General features: G+C 50.2%; 1 pseudogene; it reads right to left on the bottom strand.

Moving 5' to 3' along the window:
• Positions 1-1,631: 1,631 nt before the first annotated feature.
• Positions 1,632-13,596, bottom strand: LOC137097412 (zinc finger protein 420-like; annotated as a pseudogene).
• Between the last annotated feature and the right edge of the window lie 848 nt (positions 13,597-14,444).

The following is a 14,444-nucleotide window of genomic DNA, read 5'->3' as shown; positions in this document are numbered from 1 at the left end:
AGTGATTCCAGCCGTGAAAGCCTTTGATGACAAATTTCAATGGCAATTGTTTCTTGGAGCAGAGTTTGAGAAACTGTTCAAGAGTTTCAGTGGTTCCCAACCTTTGGTCTTCCTGTTGTTTTGGACTTCAAACCCCAGAATTCCCAGCCAGCTTCCCAGCTGCGAGGAACTATCTGCTCTCGATGTGAGGGATGTGGAAGGAAGGTGCAGCCCAAGACCATTGGACTCGAATGTACGATCTCTCAAGTCTGCTGATTCCCGTTTGAGGTTTTGGGGGTTTTGGTTTTGTTCTCCAGCAGGTAGGTTTCCCACATGGCTCAAAACCACTGCAAAACACTACGTTTGCCTTCACAATCTCTAAAGAAATCTGAATAGTTGGCTGGAAATAAGTCAGGCCTGGTTTACTTAGGCAACCCCTCATTGTCCAAGTATGATGGCCTTCCAAGTGGCAGTAGATACATGGCTGTGGACTAGGAACATGAAACACTTCAAACTACAAGAAAGGGGATTCCATCTGAACACGAGGAAGAACTTCCTGACTGTGAGAACCGTTCAGCAGTGGAACTCTCTGCCCCAGAGTGTGGTGGAGGCTCCTTCTTTGGAAGCTTTTAAACAGAGGCTGGATGGCCATCTGTCAGGGGTGATTTGAATGCAATTTTCCTGCTTCTTGGCAGAATGGGGGTGGACTGGATGGCCCAGGAGGTCTCTTCCAACTCTTTGATTCTAGGATTCTATGGATTGCGGGAGCAAGTGGTCGGTCTAGCTGCAGCTATGAGCCTATTGACAGCCTCTGTGTCCAGCAGGATTAACTGGTCGAGGACGGGCCCAGCAAGTGGCCACGGAGTCTCCAGTTCTCTCACTGTATCAATTGTGGCGGGGAGGTCCCGGCGTAGTAGCGAGATCTTGTCTGCAAAATAGCTCTGAAATACCTCGGCTGGAGGGGCCTGATCACCACTTTTTGGGATGGTAGGAACCGTTGTTAGAGATCGAATTATGTGGGGTTGATTTAGCCTCTGTTTAGCTAAAATGAATTACCGTGTCATAAAAGGATGCATGTCAAAAGTGTCGTCAACATGAAAGGTTTGGAAAACTCAGTCTTAGAGACTCTCTCTCTCTCTCTCTGGGGCCAAGGGCCACTGTTCCCTCCCATGTGAATTCTATGTCTATGTAGAATTAAACTCTTAGAGCAGCTCTTAGAATCACAGAGTGGGAATAGACCTAGTGGGCCATCTAATCCAATCCCACTCTGCCAAGAAGTAGGAAAATTGCATTCAAAGCACCCCTGATAGATGGCCATCCAGGCACTGTTGAAAAGCCTCCAAAGGAGGAGCCTCCACCACACTCCCTCCCTCCGGGGCAGAGAGTTCCACTCCAGGGCAGCAGAAAGGAAGCTTGCTCCCTCCTCCCTAGGACTTCCTCTCACATATTTATACATTTATACATGGCCCTCATCATTATGCTTATTTATGTCCCACTTTTTCTCTCTATATGGAGACTCAAAGCATCACGAATTAAAAGCATTGCAATATAACTTCAAATATACATCTATACAAACAGTATTAAACATCATGAATATTTAACCAAAAACAATTTTAGTTAAAGCCATAAAATCATATAAAAGCACAGCAGGGTTAGATTAGATGGCCCATGTGGACTCTTCCAACTCTTTAATGCTATGGTTCTATATGCTATGTCTTTATAGGGCTTCTCCCCAGTGTGAGTAATTTATGTGAACGTAGATGTGCACTCTGAGTAAAGCTCTGTCCACACTCCAAGCATTCATAGGGTCCCTCCCCAGTGTGAGTCCTTTGATGTGAACGTAGATTTCCACTCTGAGCAAAACTCTTTTCACACTCCCGGCAATTATAGGGTTTCTCCCCAGTGTGAGTCCTTTGATGTTTATGTAGACTTCCACTCGCAGTGAAGCTCTTTCCACATTCCAGGCATTCATAGGGTTTCTCTCCAGTGTGAATCCTTTGATGTGAATGTAGACTTTCTCTCCGAGTGAAGCTCTGTCCACACTCTAGGCATTTATAGGGTTTTTCCCCAGTGTGAGTCCTTTGATGTAATCGTAGATGTGAACTCCAAGTGAAGCTCTGTCCACACTCCAGGCACTTATAGGGTTTCTCCCCAGTATGAGTTATTTGATGGTTACGTAGACTTCCACGCTCAGCAAAACTCTGCCCACACTCCAAGCATTTCAAGGGTTTCTCCCCAGTGTGAATCCTTTGATGTGAACGTAGAACTGAACTACACGTGAAGCTCTGTGCACACTCCAGGCATTTGAAGGGTTTTTCCACTGTGTGAGTTCTCTGATGGTTACGTAGATTTCCACTCTCCGTGAAGCTCTGTCCACACTCCAGGCATTTATAGGGTTTCTCCCCAGTGTGAGTCCTTTGATGTTTACGTAGACTTCCACTATGAGTGAAGCTATGTCCACATTCAAGGCATTTATAGGGTTTCTCCCCAGTGTGAGTCCTTTGATGTGAACGTAGATTTCCACTCTCAGTGAAGCTCTGTCCGCACTCCAGGCATTTAAAGGGTTTCTCCCCAGTGTGAATCCTTTGATGTTTACGTAGACGTCCACTCTCAGTGAAGCTCTGTCCACACTCTAGGCAGTTATAGGGTTTCTCTCCAGTGTGAGTCCTTTGATGTGAACGTAGAGTTCCCCTCCGAGCGAAACTCTTTTCACACTCCAGGCAGTTATAAGGCTTCTCCCCAGTGTGAGTCCTTTGATGTGATTGTAGACCTGAACTATGAGTGAAGCTCTGTCCACATTCAAGGCATTTATAGGGTTTCTCCCCAGTGTGAGTCCTTTGATGTGAACGTAAATGTCCACTCTGAGTGAAGCTCTGTCCACACTCTAGGCATTTATAGGGTTTCTCCCCAGTGTGAGTCCTTTGATGTGAACGTAGATGTGAACTACGAGTGAAGCTCTGTCCACACTCCAGGCACTTATAGGGTTTCTACCCAGTGTGAATCCATTGATGTGATCGTAGACCTGAACTATGAGTGAAGCTCTGTCCACACGCCAGGCATTTATAGGGTTTCTCTCCAGTGTGAGTCCTTTGATGTATTTTCAGATATGCGTGCCACCTAAACCTCTTTCCGCATTCAGTACATTTATGTGCTTTCTCCTCCATGTTGACAACGCTATGTACCTTTAATTGTAACATGGACACCCGTCACTTCTCTTTCCATTTCTGATTACTTGCAGCAATGGTTTCAAATCGAAGAAAAGGTGATTCCTTCTGAACATTAGGAAGAACTTCCTGACTGTAAAAGCTGCTCAGCAGAGGAACTCTATGCCTCAGAGTGTAGGGGAGGCTCTTCTGGGGACTTTTCTACCGAGGCTGGCCATCTGTCAGCCGGTTTGTTTCTCATCATGCCGGGGCGGCTCCAGAAACCCACACGTCCCTGGTCAAGAAAGAAGAAGCAAAGGGTTAAACATGAAGCCCCAAACCTCCTTGAACACAAAAATTATCCTCTTTTGCCTCCGTGGATCATGTTGACCACGGAAATACCAAGACACAGAGGCATTAATAATAATAATAATAATAATAATAATAATAATAATAATGTATTTGTAGACTGCCCAATCTCCCCAAAGGGACCCAGCGTGGTTTCCAACCTGTATGGCAAACATTCAAAACAGGAGAACATCAGAACAAACCACATAAAAGCAGCCTAACTCTAAAACTTAGTAACAAACAAGTCATGCAACAATACAAACGTAAATAACCTATATGGTTATAAGAGTTAATATACATTTGACACTAAATAAAGGCAACTGAGAATGATAGCTGGAACCCTTACAAAAAGGTGACATGTTATGCCACAAGCAGCGGTCTGAAGTCAGATCCAGTCTCTAGACAAGGTTTAACCTATCTAGGCGAAAGTATAAGCCGGGCATATTAGTCTCCCTCCTCTCCATACATCAAAGGGCACAAGTGGGTTTTCAGCAGTTTTCTAAAAGCGAGGAGAGAGGGAGAAGTTTAAAATTCTTTTGGGAGGGAGTTCCAGAGGAAAGGAGTGATCACGGAGAAGGCCCCGTCTCTCAGTCCCACCAGCCACTCTTGACACAGGGGTGGGACCGAGAGCAGGGCCTCCTCTGCGGATCACAAGGCTCAGGCCGCTTTGTATATGGACATGAGGCTCTGCAAAGTCTGGGCCTGAACCGTTTAAGGCTTTCTAGGTAACGACCAGCATTTTGTATTTAATGTATTGTCGAAGGCTTTCATGGCTGGAATCACTAGGTTCTTGTGGGTTTTTTCGGGCTATAGACCTCACACCTCTGAGGATGCTTGCCATAGATGCAGGCGAAACGTCAGGAGAAATGCCTCTAGAACATGGCTCTATAGCCCGAAAAAACCTACAAGAACCTACTTTGTATTTAGCCTGGAAGCGGATCAGCAGCCAGTGGAGCTGCCCCAGCATGGGAGTTGTCCTCTCACGGTATGGCGCTCCGGCTAGCAATCTGGCTGCCGATCCCTGCACTAATTGCAGCTTCCAAACTATCTTCAAAAGCAGCACCACGTAGAGAGTGTTGCAGTAGTCCAAATGGGATGTGACTAAAGCATGGACTACCATGGCCACTGAGACACAACCACCAGCATCCAGGGAAATACAGTAAAGAATTTTCGGGCAGGAGGGACCTATATTTTATTATCCCACCACTGCCACCATTAAATATATGTGGAACACACCACACCCAAAAGAACTGGGCTATAAGGAGAGTAAATAGTAGAGGTGTGTGTAGCGTAGTTGTGGCTGAGCACTGTATTATTTAAATATATATGCTAGTGTGATACTGGAGAGAGAGACTTGTATGAGAATTGAATGAGAGAGGTTTGACTTTCAAAACACCTCACTAGGCCTTCAGCCTTCTCTGCAAAACAATCTTGGAGAAAAGTATCTAACACTAAGATTATTTGGCAGAGAAGGCTAAAGACCTAGCAAAACTACAACTCCCATGATTCCATAGCACTGCACTATACACACACACACAGAGAGAAATATATATACCCCATACATGCACACCCTCCATATGTGTATGTTTATGTATGTACATATGCATTTGTGTTCACAGAAATATATTTATTTATTTATTTATTTATTTATTTATTTATTTCACTTATACCCCGCCCTTCTCACCCCGGGGGGGACTCAGGGCGGCTTACAGGGGAGGGCACAATTAGATGCCCGAACACACAACAAGTAATACAAAAATAACAATTCAACACATTAAATTAAAACATCAGTACATAGTAAAATCCTAAAAACCTAAAACAATCTCATGTCAGGGTCCATATATCAGAGTCCATAAGTCCGTTCTACTCCGTTTGTCTTTGTCTATTTCCAGGTCCTTAAGTTAATTATCAGAGTGACCAAAAGCTTGGTCCCACATCCAGGTCTTTAGTCTTTTCCTAAATGCTAGGAGGGAGGTCGCCGATCTAATCTCCCCGGGGAGTGAGTTCCACAGGCGGGGGGCCGCCACTGAGAAGGCCCTGCTCCTCGTCCCCGCCAGCCTCGCTTGAGAGACTGGCGGGGTCGAGAGCAGGGCCTCCCCAGAAGATCTTAAACTTCGAGGTGGGATGTAGAGGGAGATCCGTTTGGACAAATACACTGGGCCGGAGCCGTATAGGGTTTTATAGGTCAAAACCAGCACTTTAAATTCTGCTCGGAATTGGATTGGCAGCCAGTGGAGCTGACGCAACAGGGGGGTGGTGTGCTCCCTGTACGTCGCTCCGGTGAGCAACCTGGCTGCTTCTCGCTGGACTAGTTGTAGTTTCCGAGCAGTCTTTAAAGGCAACCCCACGTAGAGTGCGTTGCAGTAATCCAGCCGGGATGTGACGAGAGCGTGGACCACCGTGGCCAGATCCGACTTCCCAAGGTACGGGCGCAGCTGGCGCACAAGTTTTAATTGTGCGAAAGCTCTCCCGGCCACCGCTGAGACCTGGGGTTCCAGGCTCAGCGGTGAGTCCAGGATCACTCCCAAGCTGCGAACCTGCGTCTTCAGGGGGAGTGTAACCCCGTCTAACACAGGCTGTAACCCTATACCCTGTTCGGCCTTCCGACTGACCAGTAGGACCTCTGTCTTGTCTGGATTCAATTTCAATTTGTTAGCTCTCATCCAGTCCGATACAGCGGCTAAACACCGGTTCAAGGTCTGGACAGCCTCCTTGGTGACAGGTGAGAAGGAGTGACAGATTTGGACGTCATCTGCATAGAGATAGCATCTTAGTCCGAAACTCCGAATGATCTCTCCCAACGGCTTCATGTAGATGTTAAATAACATCGGGGACAAGATTGAACCCTGTGGGACTCCACACAACAACGGTTGTGGGGCCGAACAGGTGTCACCCAATAACACCTTCTGGGTCCGTCCCTCAAGGAAGGATCGGAGCCACCGCAAAGCAGTGCCTCCGAGCCCCATGTCCATGAGGCGGCCCAGAAGGATACCGTGATCGACGGTATCGAAGGCCGCTGAGAGGTCCAGCAGAACCAACAGGGACACACTCCCCCTGTCTAGTTCCCTGCGCAGATCATCTACCAAGGCGACCAAAGCTGTCTCAGTTCCATTTCCCGGCCTAAAGCCAGACTGTGCCGGATCAAGATAATCAGTGTCTACCAGAAACCCCTGGAGTTGTGTTGCCACCACACGTTCCATGACTTTGCCCAAGTAGGGGAGATTGGAAACTGGCCGATAGTTGTCAAATTGAGTGGGATCCAGTGATGGTTTCTTCAACAGCGGTTTTATAATAGCTTGCTTTAAGCTCGCTGGAAACTCTCCTTTCTGTAAGGAGGTATTAACCATCACCTTCACCCACCCTGCCAAACCCCCTCTGGCTTCCTTGATCAGCCAGGAAGGACAGGGGTCTAGGATGCATGTGGTGGGTCGCACCTCTCCAAGGATCCTGTCCACATCCTCAAGCTGAACCAATTGAAATGAATCCAACAAAACTGGACAAGCAGATGCTCTCGTTACATCCCCAGAGACTGCCGTTAACATGACGTCGAAGCCAGACCGAATCCGCTCAATTTTATCCGCGAAGGATCGAGCAAATGCTTCACAGCGAGCCACCGAGTTATCCGGGGCCTCGCTTTTCGGCGGGTTTAACAGGCCCCTGACAACTCGGAAAAGCTCGGCTGGACGATTCTTCGCTGATGCAATATTGGCTGTGATGAATGTTTTCTGAGCTGCCTCTATTGCCACACCGTAGGACCTTAAAAAGGCATTCAGGTGTGTTTGAGCTAGATTGGTGGGATTCTGGCGCCACACGCACTCTAGCCTCCTCTTCTTTCGCTTCATTGCTGCCAGCTCCTCAGTAAACCAAGAAGCTGGTTTAGCTCGGTTACTCGAGAGGGGGCGTTCCGGAGCGATAGTGTCAATTGCCCTGGTCAACTCCCTATTCCAGCCAGAGACCAGAGCATCGACAGTATCGCTAGCCAAGGAGGTGGAAAAATCCCCAAGAGCCATCAGGAAACCATTTGGATCCATCAGTCTCCTGGGGCGGACCATTCTAATGGGTCCACCACCCCTGCGAAGGTAATGATACTCACAAAATATTTGAAAAAAAATCACAAGAGATAATAAAGATATTCACAAAAGCATTGTCTAAATATCTGTATAAGTATTTGCAGAAAATTATTCACAAAAATATTCCTAAAGATACCAACAACAATATTCATAAAAATATTTGTGGATAAAACTATAAGAATATTAATTAAAATGTTATTTATTTATTTATTTATTATTTGCATTTGTTAACCGCCACTCTCAGCCCGGAGGCGACTCGTGGCGGTGTACAGAACATAGAACATAAAGACAACAGTTACAGTAATCAGGATCATAACACACATCTTACTAACACACAACTAATTAAACTAAAAATCCGCTTCGTCTTGTTTGGGTCATAATCCATCTCGTCGTCATAGTCCATTCCGGTGGTCATACCAAAAACATAGCACTTAATTAAAGGCCTTTTCGAAGAGCCAGGTTTTCAGGCCCTTACGGAAGGCCATGAGGGAGGGCGCCTGTCTAATTTCAGCAAGGAGGGAGTTCCACAGCCGGGGGGCCACCACCGAGAAGGCCCGCTCTCTAGTCCCCGCCAAGCGTGCCTGTGAGGCAGGCGGGACCGAGAGAAGGGCCTCCCCGGATGATCTCAAGGTCCTCGTGGGCTGGTAGGCCGAGATGCGGTACTCAAGGTATTTTGGGCCGGAACCGTTTAGGGCTTTGTAGGTTAGCACCAGCACCTTGAATTGGGCCCGGTAGCTGATCGGCAGCCAGTGGAGCTGGGACAGCAAGGGCGTTGTGCGCTCCCTGCGTCCCGCTCCGGTTAACAACATGGCTGCCGCGCGCTGGACTAGCTGGAGCTTCCGGGCCGTCTTCAAGGGCAGCCCCACGTAGAGAGTGTTGCAGTAGTCGAGGCGGGATGTGACCAAAGCGTGTACCACCGTGGCCAAGTCAGACTTCCCAAGATACGGGCGCAGCTGGCGCACGAGCCGAAGCTGTGCAAATGCTCCCCTGGTCACCGCTGAAACCTGGGGATCCAGGCTCAGCGATGAGTCCAGGGTCACACCCAAGCTGCGAACCTGCGCCTTCAAGGGGAGTGCGACCCCGTCCAGCACAGGCTGTAACCCTATACCCCGTTCGGCCTTGCGACTGACCAGGACTACCTCTGTCTTGTCTGGATTTAATTTCAGTTTGTTCGCCCTCATCCAGACCGTCACAGCGGCCAGGCACCGGTTCAGGACTTCGACAGCCTCCTTAGTAGCAGGTGGGAAGGAGTGACAGAGTTGGACGTCATCTGCGTACAGGTGACACCGCACCCCGAAACTCCGGATGATCTCACCCAGCGGCTTCATGTAGATATTAAACAGCATGGGGGACAGTATGGAGCCCTGAGGAACACCACAGGTCAAAGGCTGTGGTGTTGAACAGGAGTCCCCCAATGACACCTTCTGGGTGCGACCCTCCAGAAATGACTGGAGCCACCGCAAAGCGGTGCCCCCAAGGCCCATCTCTGCAAGGCGTCCCAGAAGAATACCGTGGTCGACGGTATCGAAGGCCGCTGAGAGGTCCAGGAGCACCAACAGGGACACACTCCCCCTGTCTAGCTCCCGGCGGAGATCATCCACTAAGGCGACCAAGACCGTCTCGGTACCATGCCCCGGTCTGAAGCCAGACTGTGCCGGATCCAGATAATCCGTGTCTCTCAAGAATACCTGGAGTTGTGAGGCCACCACGCTTTCCATGACTTTGCCCAAGAAGGGAAGATTGGAAACAGGCCGAAAGTTGTCAAATTTAGTGGGGTCCAGTGATGGTTTCTTCAACAGCGGCTTTATAATAGCCTGTTTTAGGCTCGCTGGAATCGTGCCTTCCCGAAGGGAGGCATTAACCACCACCGTTACCCACTCGGCCAATCCCCCTCTGGCCTCTTTCAGAAGCCAGGATGGGCAGGGGTCTAGGATGGACGTGGTAGGCCTCATTCCTCCAAGTATCTTGTCCACATCCTCGGGCTTCACAAACTGAAAAGAATCCATCAAAATAGGACAAACAGGTGCTTGTGTCACATCCACAGAGACTGCATTTAATGAGGCGTCCAGCCCAGAACGGATCAAAGCGACTTTGTCTGCAAAGAACCGAGCAAATGCTTCACAGCGCGTGTCCGAGTTGTCAGGGCTCCCACCTGAGGTAGGGGGAGTTAAAAGACCTCTGACAATCCGAAACAACTCCGCCGGACGGTTTTTTGCAGACGCAATAGTGGCCGCAAAGAAAGTTTTCTTTGCAGCTTTTATTGCCGCGGCATATGCCCTTAAAAAGGACACAAACCGTGCTCGATTTGGCTCATTTGGGTCCGAGCGCCACACGCTCTCTAGTTCCCTCTTCCTTCGCTTCATCGCTGCCAGCTCCTCAGTGAACCAAGGAGCTGGTTTAGCTCGGTTACTTGAGAGGGGACGTTCCGGAGCGATCCTGTCAATTGCCCTGGTCATCTCCCCATTCCAGAGAGCGACCAAGGCCTCGACATGGTCACCTACCGAGGTGGCGGGAAAATCCCCAAGAGCCATCAGGAATCCGTTCGGATCCATAAGCCTCCTGGGGCGGACCATCTTAATGAGTCCTCCACCCTTGCGGAGGTTAGGGGGCGCAGTGAGCCTAAATCTGATCAGGAAGTGGTCGGTCCATGGCAACGGAGAGATGGACAACTCCTCCACACCGCCACCTTGCTCCCATCCCTGGCAGAAAACCAAGTCCAATGTGTGTCCAGCACAGTGGGTGGGGCCAGTTATTTGTTGGGACAGCCCCATGGTTGCCATGGCAGACATGAAGTCCTGAGCCGCTCCTGTGAGGGTCGCCTCGGCATGGATGTTGAAGTCCCCCAGCACAAGAAGCCGTTGGGACTCCACCACCAGGCTCGAGACCACCCCCGCTAGCTCAGGCAGGGAGACTGTAGTGCAGCGAGGTGGACGGTACACTACAAGAATCCCTATTCTGTCCCGGTCACCCACCCTCAGGTGGACGCATTCGAAATTTGTGGTCTGCAGGATGGGGCTCCTGGTCAGATGGATGGAATCTCTATAGACCACTGCGACCCCGCCTCCCCGTCCTCCGGTTCTTGGTTGGTGTTGCACGGAGAAACCTGGAGGACAAAGCTGGGAGAGGTTTACGCCCCCCGCTTCATCCAGCCAGGTCTCCGTGATGCACGCCAGATCTGCCCGCTCCTCCAGGATTAAATCCTGGATCCAAGTTGTTTTTCCGTTGACAGATCTGGCGTTCAACAACACCACCTTCAAACCAGAGGGCCCGCTCACCTGGTTACACCAATTTACCTTAGGAGACCGGTTGGGGGTTGTTAATATGGATAAGCAGTCCGAATTAGGCCGAATTCGAGGTCTCCTTTTCCCGCATCTCCTCCTTCCCACCACGACCTCTATGGGGGCCCCTCGGCTCATGGAACACCTCCCCCCCTCCATGCCGCAGTCTAACGCCAAGGTCTTACTTCCAGCTTTATTCGTTGTTTGACTTTCCGGTCTTTGCCAATCTACTTTCCTCCCCACTACCCCCCTCCCCACCTCATTTTTATTTATAGGGTCCAACCCACCTCCTCCCCTGTCCCCCACACTATACAATAGTAACAGGGATAACACACAGAGGGGGATGGGGGACCACATAGATAACAGCGATACAGGCGGTGTTGGATGTTCTGGCCACACCACTAGAATAGTTCATAAAGTGCACAATAAAGAGCTAGATCTAAAGTGCAATCGCTATAGTAGCTAAAGTGCAGTAGCTAAAGTGCAGTATCTAAGGTGCGGCACGGAGGGCTAGGAAGGGGCGAAAGTGCTAATGCGGTTGGCGGCACAGGCGGGCGCCTTAAAGTGCTCTCATCATAAAGTGCTGTATCTCGACCGATATAAGCCCGGAATGTGCAAGCTGGTATATAATCACCCTCCTATGGGGCTGAGATGGTGATGAATTAACTTAATGCTAATTGACCCAGATGGGGTCTCAAGAGTTCACAAAAGTATCTGCATAAATATTTGTAGAAAAATAGTCACAAAAATATTTTAATTCACAAAAATATTCAGAAATATATTTGTAAAAATATTTACAAAAATATTCTCTAACATATTCCTTAAAATATTCACATAAATAATCGCTAAAATATTGGCAAAATATTTGTATTTCTATTCACATAAAATACTCATATATATACACACAAAATATTTGTGAAAATATTCTTAAAATTACAGTATACACAAATATATTTGTATATATTTTTGCAGAAGAATATCCACAAAAATATTCATTAAAATATATAGGAAAAGTATTTCTAAAAACATTATCAGAAAATACTCTCAGAAAATATTATTTTGCCCAAGAAGGACTCAAGGAACGTGGAAGGCGCGGCCGGGTCATTCCGCCTGAGAAGCCGGCTGTAGCAGAGCACGCGATGACCCAACCTGGGCACGGCGCATTATTCCTGGAGAACGCAGAAAGAATGCTGGACCACACGATTAGCATTTAACGGCCCAGCAGTTTTATTATTAGTATTGTTGTTATTATTATTAACTTTATTTATACCCCGCTAACATCTCCTGAAGGACTCGGTGTGGCTTACAAAGGCCAAGGCCCTCAATAAAACAACAGCATAACAAATACAAATAAATATAAAATAGAAATAAATAAATACAAATAAATATGCTGGGGAAAGTGGAAGGCAAAAGGAAGAGGGGCCGACCAAGGGCAAGGTGGAGGGATGGCATCCTTGAAGTGACTGGACTGACCTTGAAGGAGACCCTGGGGGTGGTGACGGCCCACAGGGAGCTCTGGCGTCAGCTGGTCCATGAGGTCACAAAGAGTCGGAGACGACTGAACGAATGAACAACAACAACAACAAATACAACAATAAATAACTCATAAAGCAAACCAATAAACATTAAAGCAATAACAATAAAACATCAAGACAATACATCACGACACATTTAAGACTAGGGCCGGGCCAAATGTAATGAATAAATGAAAAGTGCTGGGCAGGACAGGTGGAATGTAAGGGTTTTAGGGCAGGTGCGATGTGCAGGCAGTCTTAAATCCCTTAAATTTCAAGGCCTGGCTGCTGACTGCCTGGGGGCCTCCTTTGTTGGCAGGTGGTTAGCTGTCCCTGGTTGTTTCTTGTCTGGAGCTCCCCTGTCCTCATTGGCTGTCATGATTTCAGAGTCTTTTAATCCTGGCAGCCAGGCTCTGCCCACTGACCCAAACCAGAGAAGCAGAGCCCGTGGTCAGCCAGGATGGACACAGGGGATGATGGGAGGGCACGGAAAGGCTGGGCTCTCAAGTCCACGACCCCCGAGTCAGGCCAGGCAGAGAAGAAGCCGGGAAGCCCCCCTCGAGGAGGAGGAGCAAGAGGGGAATGTCCGGAGGAAGGAAAGAAGGAGGGAGGGAGGGAATCCCAGGCTGGGAACCACCGGGGACAGCACGTCGCCTCCCAGGCAAGGGGTGTCCCGGGCAGGAGGCAGCCAGGCCTTGAAGCTGCGAGGCTGTTCAGTGCTTCTCCTCAAGGCGGCCAAAGGCAACACTCACACTGGCCTCAGGCAGGCAAGAGCGCCTTCTTCCCCCTCCCACCCTCCCACCCTCCCGGGACACACCATTCCACGGGAATAGGTTTACACCCCCCCGGCCTGCCTGAGATGCGGGCGAAACGTCAGGAGAGCGTGCTTCTGGAGCCTCATGGCCGGGCAGCCCCATGGAAGACTCCCTCCTGGGGGGTCCGGCCAGGGAAGCCTTCCTTCCTTGGGGGAGGCCAGGCGGGGAGGGAGGGGGGGGCAGGCCGGGGCCTACTTGGGCCTTCCTTCCTTCTAGGCCTCCTCGGGCCCTTTCCTTTCCCCTCAGGCGCTGAAGAGGCCGGCAATGGGGAGCCGGAGTCCGAAGAGGGGCCCGGGGGAGGAGGAGGGCCGGGCTGGGCCGCCCTCAGCGAGCGAGGCCTACTACTACTACTACCACGGGCTCACCTCTCTCCCTCTCCGTCTGTCTCTCCATCCGGGTCTTCCTCGCCTCAGGAGACAATGGCGGCTTTGGCGGCGGCGGGAGAGGCTGTGCTGAGGCTCACGAGAAGAAGGCCCGCCCCCTCCGCCCTCCCATTGGCCCAGCCCGTGCCGCCCCGCCCCCGGAGGCCCCCCATTGGCTGCCAACAGCTCTGCAGCCTTGATTGACGGGGCGCCCGAAGAAGAAGGGGAGAAGAAGAGGGCGGCCTCCCTCTGAGGGGAGAGAGAGGGAGAGTGGAAGCCCACACACACACACACAACACACACACAAACACACACACAACACACACACAAAACACACAACACACACACACACGGAGGGAGCTCGAGGAGAACCCGAACGTTGAGCGCGCCAAGGAGCGGGGAGAACACTGCGGCGGGGAGTTCCGCGGGGAAACGTGGCTCCCGAGGAGTTTCCAGGACAGAAGGCACTCCGCAGCACCCTCCCCCGGCGCCCAGGAAGCCCAACCCCCTCTCTCCTCCCCCCCCCCCCGCTCCCCACATTGCCCTCTCTCACCTTCAATTAATGTCCCAGAAGCACTCTCTCCTGACATTTCGCCCACCACAATGGCGGCACGCCTCCTCAGAGGGGGAGGGGTCTGCCTGTGGGAAACTATGTATGGGGCCCAGGGTGGGAGAAAGAACTCTTGCCTGCTTGAGGCAAACGTGAATCACCTCGACTAGCATTGCAAAGCCTCGCAGCTCCCAAGCCTGGCTGCTCCCTCCCTCCCTGCCTGGGGGTCCCTTCCTGGGAGGAGGCGATGAGCTGGCCCTGATGGACCCCCTCCTCCTGGGATCCCCTCTTGTTTTCTGCTTCCCTGGAGAGAGACGAGGACGCAATGGAACAATGGCTTCAAACTACAAGAGAGGAGATTCCACCTGAACATGAGGAAGAACTT

The sequence above is a fragment of the Anolis sagrei genome, chromosome 6, assembly GCF_037176765.1.
Source record: "Anolis sagrei isolate rAnoSag1 chromosome 6, rAnoSag1.mat, whole genome shotgun sequence".
NCBI lineage: Eukaryota > Metazoa > Chordata > Lepidosauria > Squamata > Dactyloidae > Anolis > Anolis sagrei.
Note: the sequence above shows the minus strand (reverse complement) of the source record. Positions and strands in the feature narration are given on the sequence as shown.